At 37.1% G+C, this 14,213-nt stretch overlaps 1 long non-coding RNA gene across 1 annotated transcript in view; it reads left to right on the forward strand.

Annotated features, from left to right (window-relative positions):
- LOC117244081 overlaps positions 1-12,964 on the forward strand; it is a 104,198-nt gene extending 91,234 nt beyond the window's left edge. The window contains exons 3-4 of the long non-coding RNA XR_004496491.1: positions 5,566-5,712; positions 12,529-12,964. This is a non-coding gene — a long non-coding RNA (uncharacterized LOC117244081). The remainder of the gene's footprint in view (positions 1-5,565; positions 5,713-12,528) is intronic.
- The last annotated feature ends 1,249 nt before the right edge of the window (positions 12,965-14,213 follow it).

Raw genomic sequence — 14,213 nt, forward strand, 5'->3', positions numbered from 1 at the left:
CTCCATGGGCTGCAGGTGGATCTCTGCACCCCTGTGTCCCTCCATGGGCTGCAGGGGCACAGCTGCCTCACCATGGGCTGCACCAGGGGCTGCAGGGGAATCTCAGCTCTGGCAGCTGGAACATCTCCTGTCCCTCCTTCTGCACTGACCTTGGTGCCTGTAGAGCTGTTCCTCTCACATGTTACCACTCTGCTCTTCTCTGGCCACAGTTACATCTGAAATACAACTTTTTCTTTCTTCTCCTTAAACACGTTGCCACAGGAGTGTTTGTACCTTGGCCAGCCACATCTTGGGGCCATATGGGATTGGCTCTGCCAGACTCTGAGGAAACTTCTGGCAGCTTCTCACAGAAGCCAGCCTGTACCCCCAGCTACTACCAAAACCTGGCCATGCAAACCCAATGCAATATCATGCATGAAAGAACTCAGAGTACTGCAACTCACATCAGTGTTGTCCTCTCCACAGTGAAGCCATCAACTGTAGGATCCCCAGGGCAGTGGAATGGTGAGCATAAAACCAGGGAAAGAGTCAGACACTAGAAAGTTAGTTTATGTTAATTTATGCCTGCATGGAATTTGAACTGCAATCATTAGTATGGAACTACACTTCTAAAAAACCTTGTATTAAAGAGAAAAAAAAAAAAAAAAAAGGACTCCTTTTAAGATATGTTCTCACCCATAGTAAAACTGTAACATCTTGTTTGGAGTTCAAGCAAACTATATTGTAACTTGGTTGCAACAAATTGTTAATTACCCTCTCGTAAATAAAAGCATGACATTTTCTACTCTCATTAATTAAGGCAAAGTCTTCTTCCTGAATCTGAAGGCATCTGGATTGCAGTGATCCCTAGTTATGATCATAAGTTTTAAGATTAAAATAATCATATGAAGCATCTTTAGGTATGTTAATCGTGCATTTCTTGAGGATCTTTGATTTCCTACATAAGCTTTGCAAACTTGCAATTCATTGATTGTATTCACTGAAAGTCTTTGGCTTGGTTAATTCAAGGAGCAATTGTCTAATGCCCAGGTGGTTCTTATCTGTGCTGTTTTAGCTTCTGCCTAGATTTGTACAAATGTAGAAACATTTGTAGGTCTGTGAACTCTATCACTGCTCTTAGTTTTCTGGCAGGGAATTTTTTTTTTTCTCCAAAGAATTTATATTTTTTTCTTCATTTAACCTTTGTGTCAGATGTTAGGGTTCTATCAATAGTGGTTGTCTTATCACATTCTTCTGCTAATTAGACTTTTTTTTCCTTTTCACCCCTTTAAACAACAAGATTATGTAGCTATGGTTTAGTACCTCCTAGCCATTAAGATTTTGTTGCATTTCATTTCATTATGAAAAGCATCAGGAAATAAAACACTGAAGGACCTGTTTCCCCAAGACACTACTGAATGTACACAATTCTCTGCTCCATTTCACTGAAGTAACAATGAAAATTTTAATGATGAATCAAGTATAGAAAAATAATTGTTGTCACCTGTATCTGCAGTAATTTTCTCTGTTGTAGGCGATGTTCTTTCTAATGCCTGCATTTCATAATGGGGTCTCTGTGGTTGACTGCAGGTGTTGTACACCCACTCCTTTGCCCTACTATGTCAGCTCTCGTCATGTACTCACCACCTCCATCTTCTTTATTCTTCTTCCTGGAGTGAGAATATCTAGTTTAAAAACAAGAGTCAAAGAACAGCTAAGGTCTTTAAGGTCTTTTAACTTCATTCTGTACTCTGCTGAATCTCTTTCCAATGCCTCATCCATTATCAAATTGTTTCTTCTTTTTTTGTTGTTTTGTTTTGTTTTGTTTTGTTTTGTTTTTGTTTTGTTTTGTTCTTTGTTTCTCCAATGAAGGGACCTTGGACCTGAAAGATTTTTAACTCCAAACCCAGTTCCCCCAAGAAATTAGTTCACTATTACTTTTGCTACTGCCAGTGTGGCAGACAACATTTTGATTTTTTTCTCATTTATGTGCAGATTAAAAATTAATAGGTTTGCATTTGTCAAACTGCATGCTCATTAATTTTCTTCTGTAGCATTGCCGAATTGATCTTATGAATAATGCCTGTGTAGCAGCAGCCCTGTCATTATCATCTTTGTCTAGTCTCTGCACTATGCTTTTCTTTGTAAATTCTTGCAAGATATAAAATCCATTGCAATTCTCATATTGTTCCTAAGACACCCATTGTTTCTTTTCTTAGCTGTATTTGTTTCATTATAAGTTCTTTGTATTGTATTGATGAAATTTATCTCAAAGATCTACACAATTCCTAATGAAAGTTTCTTTTCTATTATTCTTTGTTATCCTGTTATTTCAGTGTTATGAGAACACTTTTGATTCACCAATCTAGACTGTGTAACTTTGTTTTCTGTGCAAACTCCATTTCTTTCAACTTTATTCCAGTATTTCTATTCAAGCATTTTAGCCAGGCTTCCTGAAAAAAAGCAGTCCTCTGTCAACACACATCCTTTTAAAATGTTAAGACTCCTTTCACTTCCAGAGACAACTCGTCATTTTTCTTGGCCTTTGTGTTCCTATCACTCACATGCTTCACTTTTTCAGAGGTTGGTATTCCTAATATTTCTGCTATAGTTTTATAAGAAATTTTCACTTTTTAGTGAACTCAAAATTCTAAAACACAGTTGATGTTTCAAAATACCTGTTACCCTATGAGAGAGTGGGTTACAGAGCCTTGCATCATGTTGAGGGTGGATGGACTTCAGCACTGTGTGACAGATACTGTAAGAATGAGAGGAAGAAGAGAGAATGAAGGGAATAAAGGAAGTCTGAAGCACATTGTATGAGGAGAGCTGAGTTTTGTCACTCTTGAGAAGTGAATTGACATGCAGAATGGAGTGGAAGAGGATCAGGATGAGGGGCAGTTGTCTCTTGTGTTTTCTCTGCTATGCTCAACCCACACTGAAGTAAAACATTGTCACTGTCAACTAAGCAAGAACCATACTATGAATCTAAAAGTCAGAACTAAGAGCAATTGCTCTTATCCAGAAGCCCAAGGAATATATTCCTTTCCTTTTATAAAGCAGAACTAATCAGGTCCCAGGTTTTTAAGATCCGGTGCCTGAGACTTAACTGCATTTTTATTCAGTGAATCCATCAGGCTTTCGATGTGCATCACCTTCCACTGTGATTCATACCATATCTATATAAGTAAGCTTAAGCAGATAGTATTTCTGTGCTTGTGCTGTGAGAGAACCACTTGGCTGCTGGATGGACACTGACTAAGGCTGTGAAAGCTGAACAGGGTCTAGAAAACTGCTGGACATGATGTAGGCAATTGTAGAACATAAAAAGCTATGAGAATCTGTCAAAAGTTACAGACAGCAGCTGAGGAGTACCTGAACCTTAGAGGCGATTAAGGCAAAGTTATATAAGAAACTGCCAAAGTCCACAAGTAATTGCACTGGTGTTTTAGAGGCCACTAGGGCCTTGCAAGGCCATTAGCACCCAGACAGTCTTGTAAAGAACACCATAAAAAATAGATTTGTGATGATCCCACTTACTCTACCTTAATGTACCAGGTGCTGCTAAAAAGTCTCATAACCCATTTCATTCCTTAGCAGTCCTACATGGGGTGTTATTCATTAGTGTTTTTGTTTGACTCAGAAACACAGTTTAGAGGAGAGCCTCCTCATCATTCCCAATTCCCATTATTTAAAGCAAGCAGAGCTCACAGGGTTTTAACTGGTCTCCTCTCCTATGAAACTAAATCAAGGCTGGACTCCAGAAAGGCTCTCTGGCTTCTAATGGGAACTCAGTTATTGCAAGTATTTTATTTTAGAAATAAAATAATAGTTCTCATGTTCTGCAGCTACAGGATGTAGCCTTTGTATTATCTGGAAAATCAACAATCCTTGAGGCTGGATCTTCTAACATAGATAAAAAGAACTGAATACTTATTTTTAGGAGCATAGCATCTTGCAGATGTTTTTGATAGCAAGCATTGGTCTAAACTGGTCAAGGCTAAAATAAGTGAAGTTAATGCAGAATTAAATAAGCTAAATCAGTAAGAATTGTAGTTCTGTTTTTACAGTTTCTTAGCTAAATGTTAATAAACTATATTTTAGTATATAATAAGAAGCTAGAACCTTTTCACCATTTTCAAGCAAATTAGTTTATTTCTTCTGTGATAATGTTTTCTGTATATACATATTTTCTTCTAAATTACATTTCTCAAAATATTTTTGAAGACTGAGAGTTCAACTCATCATTGCTTTAACATTACTTATGGCTATCTTGTGTAGTAATGGCATAGATTTTTCATTATGTTGTCATAGCCAGTGCCATTAACATGATCACTATTCTATGTCTTTGATTTTTATGGAGCAGTAACTACTACGAATGTATTTTGCAATTTACATTTGCCTATCTCAAAGCTTATTGTAAGAAAGTGGATTGACATTTCAGAACATTACTCTAACGTGAAGTAGGATTGTTAGGCTTATTTTATAGCTAGAAAATTGGGACCCAAAGATGGTTGTGCTATATCTAGGTGAGGTGATTCAGCATCTGAGCTGGTGAACACTGCATTGCATTTCCCTGAATTGGGACTGGGTCTGTAGCTCAGACATCACTGAGTACAGAGAGCTGCTCAGGGGCCCTTGGCATAAGGAGCACATGGATCTGTCAGAGCAAGTCCAGAGGAGGGCCATGAAGATGATCAGTGTTGGAGCCCTTCTGCTATGAAGAGAATTTGGATTGCTCTGCCTGAAAAAGAGAAGGCTCACAGTAAATTTATGTACCTTTCAAGTACAGAAAAAGGGCAAGAAAGCCAGAGCACTTTTCACTTTGTGAAAAGGTGCATAGTGAGGGGACAAGGGGTAGTGGCTTTAAACTGAATGAGAGTAGGTTTTAGGTTAAACGTTAGGAAAAGTTACCTCACTAGGAGTGTGGTGAGACACTGGAACAGTTGGACCAGAGAAGTTGTGGATGACCCATCCCTGGGAGTGCGTAAGGCCAGGTTGGATGGGGCTCTGAGCAACCTGATTTAGTGGAAGGTGTCTCTGTTTGTGGCAGGGGCACAGGAACTAGATATTCTTTAGGTCCCTTCACACCCAAACTATCCTGTGATTCTCTGTCTGAACTAAAAGTCCTAGGGCATATTTTTTTCTTTTAGTGATACTAAAATGTACAGGCTGCAGATATTTGTTGAAGAACCTAAAGAGTTTACTAAACAATAGTGTTCTGAAATGGTTAAATGCATCTTTATTTTATGGGGTTTTTTGTGGTTTTTTTTGCAAAGATCTAAGATTCAGACAGATGAATGCAGCTTTTCCATTATGGATTTAATATGTCAGTACTTCCTTCTGGAGTATTTAGCATTTTTTCAGTGTGTTGATTAAAATCTGCTTTAGATGATAATTACGCTGGGTTTATCATTCAAACACTCAAAACTGATTTTTAAATCTTTAAGTGGCTTGAACCAGACTTATTTCTCAAAGGATTTAAAAGTCTGCTCATAGTATGTGTTTCTGTCATGTTATCTGTCAAATCACTGCAAAATTAGTAGATTTCCAGTTCTAAAAACCAAATCCACCCTTTCTTCATAGGAGGAAGAACTAAGGAAAAGTGGAGAAGCCAAATATGCGCACTTGAGTGATGAGCTCCACGTATTAATTGAAGTGTTTGCTCCACCTGGGGAAGCGTATTCTCGTATGAGTCATGCCTTGGAAGAAATAAAAAAATTCCTGGTTCCAGTAAGTCACTTGAAACATTCTTCTATGACAGGTTTCGTTACATTGAGTTTGTTCCTTTAGACTAAAGAAAAAAAACCCTTCACTCTGTTCTGTTGAACTTTCATCTTTCATTCTTTTGTCCCAAGGAGATGTCAAAGAGGCCATTAAGTGTTGATGCTCTGATATATTTTCTAGGTGTTTTATTATTTCTGTCTGTCATTGTTTTTTGCTTTCCTTTCTTCTTTTCTGGAGGAAGTGGTAGATGACTTTTGTTTTCTGATTGCAGACATTAGTATGAGAGTACACTTTCAAGATTTTTGAATATTTAAGTCTGTAAAAACATTTTAATACATGTAACAATTTACCTAAATATCATGCTAATGAAGTTAATGAATTTCTTGTGGAGCAAACAGCATGAACAAAACATTCCTAAGACATTTCTGTTCAGCTTATGACTCAGACCACAGTTTAGCAATCTTCCATCAGCTAGGAGAGAGCAGGAACGTACTTTAAAGTTGTGAACTTTTTCAATTTGATTTATACTAGATATATCATTTTCTGGAATATTTATCTTCATGTTTATTGATTTTCTTCAAATTCTCTGAAAATTATTTTTTCCACATTTATAAATTCATTCCACTCTATTCTCATACTTAAATTTGTCTCAGAATTGAAGCATATGTGTACTAAATATTAAGTGAAGTAGTACTAGAATTACGTGAGTTCTTTTCTGAGGGCTGTCCTGAGAGTTCTTAGTGCTCTTAAAATGTTCAGAACTCATATCCCTTAAAAAGAATATGATGAGAACTTGTTTCTATTTTTGATGGGAAAAATGAAGTGTCTGTCCAGGTCTCTTGATAATAATGGAAAGATTCAAAGAGTGCCTCTTTTATGAGTAATAGGAAGCCAAGATATGAAATGCTCAGGTGAGGCATATGAATACTTGCATGGCAGAATTTCAACACCTTTTTTGGTGTGGGCTTCTTGAAGTGGGAAAAGGTGAATCTTTACAAGTAAAATGTTTAAACAGACTATTTACATGTTAATTTTTTTAAGAGCAAATAAACTTTTTTTTAAGAACACAAAGTAATTTAGGATTGTTAAAAATAAATAGCTGGATATTGCTTTTCAGTAAAGAAGTTTGTTGGCATGAAGTGCCCAGAAATGAGCTACATTTTAAACAAGTTAAATCTGTCTTTCTGATTCTTCCTTCTGATTTCCTTATGCTTCCAGTTTGGGAACACTGGTAATAAAATACCATTTAAAATTCTTTGAAATAACTGTGAGACAAGAAAGCATTTTCTTTTTCATAATTTCTGACTTTATGTTGAACATAAAATACAAGGGACAAATTAGGTGAATATTGTAATACTGGCAGCATGATGTGGAATGACATTTTGGCTGCAAGCTAATGGTGAAGATCTGCCAAACCATTACACTGGAAGAAAATTTGTCATTAAGTTACATGTTCCTGAAAAGTATGGCATGTCATAGCTTAAAATGGTAACAGGGCCAATTTCAAAATTTGCCAGTCTTTGTCATTATTTCCAATTGTTCATGACTTTCCAAAACTCAGTTTGTTTCTGTAATAGGTTGCTGTTGAAAGTTACCTTCTTATGTCCTTTTCATTTTGGAAGAGAGCTTCTGCATTCTAGCATCGTGCAATGATGATGGCACCTGGGTTTTTAACATCTATCACATGTTCTGTTCAGCCTGGGTGAATAAGGGTGCTGATTTTTAAAGTGTGTTTCGGGAGTAATATTAAAATTTGTTTTAATATTCAGCATCTGTGCAAGCATATATTTTGTGTGACATACTATTTATTTCTAAGGATTACATGTCTTTTCCAGCACAAGTATAATAGCTACACTGGAGGAAATATTAAAACAGGTTCTTTGTTATGACACTTTGAACATGGTTGGCAGTGGCAGTAATAGACCCTGTCAGAGAAGGCCACCAAATTTGTCAGGCATGATTTGCCCTTAGTGAAGCCGAGTTAGCTGTCACCATTCACCTCTCCATTTTACACGTGTCTTTGCAAAGCTTCCAGGAGGATTTGTTTCCATGGTCTTTCTGACCTGAGGTAAGGCTGAAAGAGCTGTAGTTTCCTGTGTCTTATTTCTCTTTTTGAAAGTGGGGGTTACTTTTCCAGTCAGTGGGAGCCTCAGTGGACTGACATGACTTCCCAAATATGATTGGTAATGGCTTGGCCACTTTCTTGGCCAGTTCCCTCAAAACAAGCAGATGCATCTCCTCAGGTCCCATGGCCTTGCGCACTTCCATATTTTTTAGATGTTCTTGAGTCTGGTCCTCTCCTATAGCAATTCTTCATTCCCCCAGTTCCCACCTTTGCTTTCTGTGACCTGGGCAGTGTGGCTGGAGCACTTGTCCATGAAGACCAAGGCAAACAAGTTGCTGATTACCTCAGCCTTCTCCATGTCCTTGGGAGCCAGCTCTCCCGTTTTGCTCTGGGGAGGGCCCACCTTTTCCCGAGTCTTCCCTTTATCACTGATGTACTTTTCCTGTTGCCCTGGCCAATTTTAATACTGTCCGGGCTTTAGTTTTTCTAACATGATCCCTGGCTGCTTGGACAATTTCTGTATTCCTCCCAGACTACCTGTTCTACCCTCTGTTGGCCTCCTTTTTAGGTTTGTCCAGGAGCTCCTTGTTTATCCATATAAGCCTCCTGTCATTTTTGCCTTTCTCTTCATTTGAAATGCTCATTCCTGAGCTTGGCAGAGGTGATCCTTGAACATTAACCAGCCTTTTTGTGCCACTCTTCCTTCCAGGGAATCATAATCACTCCAAACAAGTAACAATTGTAGTTTATGGCTTGTTTGTTAGTTTTATCCCCTCTGCTTCATTTCAGATTTACAAAGCAATTATTAACTGACTGGTTGCAACATGTTTCAAGGGTTTTGCACTCAGAAAGATTGCACTAGATAATTTCCTTTTTTTCCCTATTTGCAGCATCTCTTGAATTTGTTTTACAATGTTTTGGTGTTTATAAGACTTAATTTATTGCAGCAGTGAATATTGGGATTGCATGACAAGGATAAAACAGTAGACTATAACAGTTTTATTTATACCAAATCAAGGATGTAATAAACTATTCAAATGAGTTTTCACATTGCTTATGAATTTTGTGATTTGAATATTACATGAAATATTGCCCTCAGAAGTTATACTGATCATGTCAGTGAAATGGAATGTTTTTATACCTTGTTCAAAAGTTCTGATGAGACTGAATTTTAAGATAAATTCCAAGAAAACATACTAAGAGAAGATCAGATAAATGTAAACAGGACTGAGAAAAAAAAAAAAAAGCAAGCTGAACATTTTTTAACTGAAGCCAAGTTTTCATGAACAACTACTTTTGATTTAAATATGATTACTTCATTTTCACCTCCAGCCTTACTCAATAATAGGTATCCATATTTTTGCTAGAGAAGATTTTACCTCCAGGCCAGAGTTAGAAACCACAGTCTGTCCCACAAGTTTCCACATTTCCAAGCTGCAGCTCAGTCTCAGGTTGGTACGCTGGGCTCCTTCCAGCAGGCGTTTCAGTGTGTGACTGAATCCCACTGACACGCTTCCAAAGCCAAGCTGCTTCCTTTGCTGTCTGCAGCTCCCATTTTGCAAATGGCTGGAGGTGTGTTGGGTGCTGCCAGCAGGACGTTGCCAACTGGTTGCTAAGATTTGTTCTGCAACTGACTTTGCTAGTTCTTCAGTGGGTTTTATGCAAAATTAAGGCTTTGTGGGGTGTCAGATCCAATTACTAGCTAAATACTCTACTCCATTTTGGGTTGATGTTTACTTAGTATGAAAATTTGCATATAATTGAAATATGACAGATCAAAAGACCCATGATTAAGTAAATAGGATTAATCTCAGTCTTGAAACACAGCTGCCTGCTCCATTATTCTTCTGTCAACCCAGTAAAAATGAAAACCAGAATGTGTTCCCCAAGTCAAGGTTTTACCTTAGCAATCACATTTGGAATTGAAGCTAACATTATTGGAAATACAAGCAGTAGGGATGCCTAGGAGGAGGATGTGTTTTGAAGATAGACCTTTGTGGCCAACACAGATTTGATAAAATCCATAGGTGTGTGACAGCCAAGTACTTGTGATCCCAAACTGCCAGGGACCTGGATCTGTGTGACAAAGCTAAGGCTCATGTTGCATCTCAGCGCCTCAGAGTGGGATGCAGGGTCAACAAACTAGAGGGGGAGACAGGGGAGCAGAGCCTAGAAGCTTTTCAAGCTTTAAAATCTGCTGATTTTTAAAGGTTCACAGCTGTTAAATACAGTCAAATTTTTTCACTATTAATGACCAATTAAATTCTACATCACTCTAGTTAAATAGGAGTATATTATTTAGATTTCTATCCAAACATACAAATATATTTTCTAAACAAGCTCTTAATTTCCATGTAGTAAGGAGCTGTACTGTCTTTAGGAGTTCTGTGCTTTCTAACACATGCAAAATCTTTCTCTGATTCACATTTTTATCCCTTTAAGCAAAGCATTTTTATTTGACATGGTTAGCATCCCTTGGGAGAATGAGGGAAGCAGATACTGATCATTCATTTTACGTATGAGTGCTCGGTAATAGGGAGCTATTATGTAGAGGGCAGATTGCAGCTGCGGTGACATGACCACTTTAAAAACGTTGTTTACAACTGTGCGGTCAGATGATCAGATATTGAACCAATTACCACTTTAAAAGCTGCTGTCCCATAGATTTGCATACATTATCCTAGCCACTTGTGTCTGCTTTAAGCTGAGGCATATTGGCACCATTCAAGGGCTGGGAATAAACACATGCTCATGTAACACAGTCCAGTTGATGGGCAATGACAGGGGATCATCTGCTTGTACAGTTTTCTGGGGGTGTTGATCAGATGAGATCAGAATCTGTTATTAGAAATCACTGTGGTGAGGCAACAGGTAAATGCAGAGTTTTATGTTGTTTTTAATTCAGGCTACAATGTCTTACAGACTTCCTTGTAAGTGCATAAATATCTTACTGACTGTTTAACTTCAATTCTTTTATCTCACTTTGCTCTATACCATTGATTAAAAGAATTTTCTTACCAATCATTTCAGAATATTATCTGTTCTCACTGATCCAGCTAATTAAAGATGAAAAAGCACTAAGGAGGAAGAGCCTTTCAGTAAAATAAAAATTTACGAATTTCACACTGGAAGTTATTTTTACCAGAACTATTTATGAAAAAATTGAGACCTATGGGAAATTGAAAACAAACTTTGAGGCCAGCTTGTTTCTGTGGGAACAATTAAAACATCTTAAAGTAGGGTTTAGTTGCTTGAAGGTAATTCTAATATTGCAAAAGGAATTCTTTAACCTCAAACATTCATTTGTGGTATATGTGGGAACTCCTATCTATTACAGATGAAAGTTACAGATAATCTGTGTTCATACAGCACACAGTAACGACTCTGTCAGTTCTAGGTACATGACATTTGTTTTGCACATTTTTTATTAGCCATCTGAATTTCTTCTGTGCTACAGTACAATATGAAATCTCTATTTACATACCATTTCATACTCTATGGTTTTGTAATCTTATGTTTGTTTCTAAATAAGCTGTAGTGTGGGTAGGGGGATTCCTGTTTTTTTCCTCTTTCAAAGAGCCTCAACAGGCAAAATATTTTGCTAAATATGATGCTGAGGAGCAGCACAGCTGCATATCTAAAATTCATCTTTTATGCCTGTCAAAGTAAATAATTTACACTTGCACATTCTGCAAAAATACTTGCAGTAATAAGTAATTAGTACAGTAATTATTTTAAAACTGTGCTAAGGAAAACTTTTAGCAGCTGTTTAACCTGTGCTGGGTTCTGTTTTTCCCAGTGTGCAACATCTCTGGCAATTTAACACACAAGTTTTGATAATCAAGGAAATAAAATTCAGAGATTCTGTCAAGGCCTAAAATGTCATAGCACTTTAGCTCTTCACAGCTTTTTTTTTCCTAAACGTTGCTTAACAAATTATTATGAATAAATTTGAATATCAGTGTACTTAGGAGAGTCATCACAACATGTGGTCTGTGGTTCTTGACTTTTCATAGATGCTGAAGTTTTTCCTAATAATGAATACTAGCTGATTGAGCAGCACTTGTGTTGTTTAAACCACTTACTTTAAGCGTGATGAAAAGAATCCTAAATCTTCCCTTCAAAGTGAATGTTTAGGGGTGGAGATGTACACTAAAAATGTTTCAATTTTTCAATTGAAAATAAAACTCCATTATTTTTCAACTGAATATTTTATATTGTTATTAATATACAGTGTAGACTACTGGTTCTTTCTGCTGTAAAGCTATAAAATAGATAACAGTAGAAAGAGCACATGATTCCTCAAATGTCTTCATATTTGTGTTATGAACAGTGGGTTGTTAGTTGGCATGCCAGACCAACAATATCTTTTTCCTAGGCTTAGTTCCCAGCTGCTTCAAAGCAATATAGGTACTTTGCTACATCTTGTGTGGTTTAAGGGTTGATACTCCCACTATGAGTGGATTAAGACCTCTTTAGATATTCCAAGACTTACCCAGTCTGTGAAAGCAATTCCTTGGTGATCTCTTTCTGACACACAAAAGAATCAGTGTAAGAGGCACAGCCTTACTGTCAGATCAGCTGTCAGCCTTTTCAGATCAACTAGAGACATGAACCTGAGCAGGGATTTCACACTGACCATTAAGCTGAGCATGCTATTGAGATGTGGCTGTAGCTGAAAGAAATATTTACAACTGTCTTGGTGAGTCTGTATTCATCAGCAGTTTTAGGCTTGTCTTTCTGCTTTCTTTTCCTAGGGCAGGTTTTTCACCAGTGGCAGATGAGAAGAAATTACTCCACTGCAGGTTAAAAAATTCATGCAGAAGATTTTGAATCTCACAGTATTGCTTCTGGTTTCTTAATTGCTGGTCTGTAATATGTAGCAAGAAATTTGCTTTGGTATTGCACATTAGACCGTTCATCTTAGCAACACCAGCAGACCCTCTTGCACACATGGCATTTCATTTAAAGCTCTGTGTGTGAGTACAAATTTGGTCAATCAACTCAACAATTAAGATAGTTTACTTGACCCAGTGAAGAGTCTGCAGCTTTCTGGTTTGAAAATGAACTTCCATGTGGTTCTGTATAAAAGTAGATATAGAAACTATATTTAAAATAATTGCTTTTGATGCAAGAAATTACTTTGTAATAATGATTAAAAAAATGTTCAAGATGTTGTTAAGTGTTCCTATCACATATATTAGCATCCCACACCCCCCCCCCCCAATATCATATGAGGAAGGAAAAGGATGATATCTCATTTTAAAAATAAGACTGAAAGCAAGGAGATAAGAGTTACTTACTTTGACTCTTTCAAGGAATTGCTTATTGGCTTAACTAGGTTGCTTTAACTTGCAGGTTACTTACCTATATGTTCCTCATGTATCAGCAAAGTGACAATGGGATTTTTAAAACTTAATTCATTGTGAAAGTACACTTAAATAAACAAAAAATTTTGTGTTGTGCATGACTGTTTCATTCATGTTGAAAACCATACTGCAGATCCTACAGTGTGTTGAGGGTCGTTTAGATTTTCCTTGTCTATTTTTGTAAACAAAGAGAAAAGGTTTTGGTGGTATTGGTAAACATAATTTTTTAAATGTAGCAAAAGACAGTGTAGTCAGTTCTGAGGATGCTGAGTTATGATCACTTAGGAAGGCGTGAAAGAAAAAGCAAAAATGCAGAGTAATCTTACCTCAGTTGTGTTCTTTCAGCTGACAGCAGTCAAAAATTCAGTTTTTCAAGGCTGCGTCCAAGACCATCTTGCCTGACACTCTGTGGTAGCTTTTACTTCTCTTCCCTGAGTTCATCAAAGGCATTTTTTTGAACCTTAGTTATGCTTTTGGTCTCAGAAAAACTTAAGATTGCAATGAGTTTGACAGTTCAGTTATGCACTGATTGTAAAAACAGAAATAAAACCCCTAAATTCCACTTCCGCCTGTTCATTCTAAAGCAGTTTCTTAAGAATTAGTAAATGCTTTCATCTTCATGCATGGTTAAAAGCAGAGGATAATTTCACACCTGTCTTCACTCTTATATTGTTCTGGATTTGTTTCTTTTCTAGCCCCCAAGTTTTATTGCACAGAAGCAGAGATAGCTGTGGTTTTCCATTACATACTTCTGACTATCTTTCTCTCTCTTCCTTAGCTTACCTCTTTCATTTTTCTGTTGGGCTGGCATGGCCAGAATGGCACAGAGAAGCTCATCTTGGTAGTCAAGAAGAAGTCCAGTGATGGAATGGATCTTCTATTGTTTTGTGATTCAGTGTCAGGGCTTTTTCTACTGCTATTTACCCTTTGTCCTGCTTGCACTGATTTAGTGGTTTTTTAATGTCATTTGTAAAAAATCCAGGGCATCTTTCTTGATTAGTAACAATTAATTAAGAGCTATTTACTTTTAGTATTTTGATGCTTATCAATACTTCAGTTTAATTATTTTCATA

The sequence above is a fragment of the Parus major genome, chromosome 3 (genome assembly GCF_001522545.3).
Source record: "Parus major isolate Abel chromosome 3, Parus_major1.1, whole genome shotgun sequence".
In the NCBI taxonomy this organism is placed as follows: domain Eukaryota; kingdom Metazoa; phylum Chordata; class Aves; order Passeriformes; family Paridae; genus Parus; species Parus major.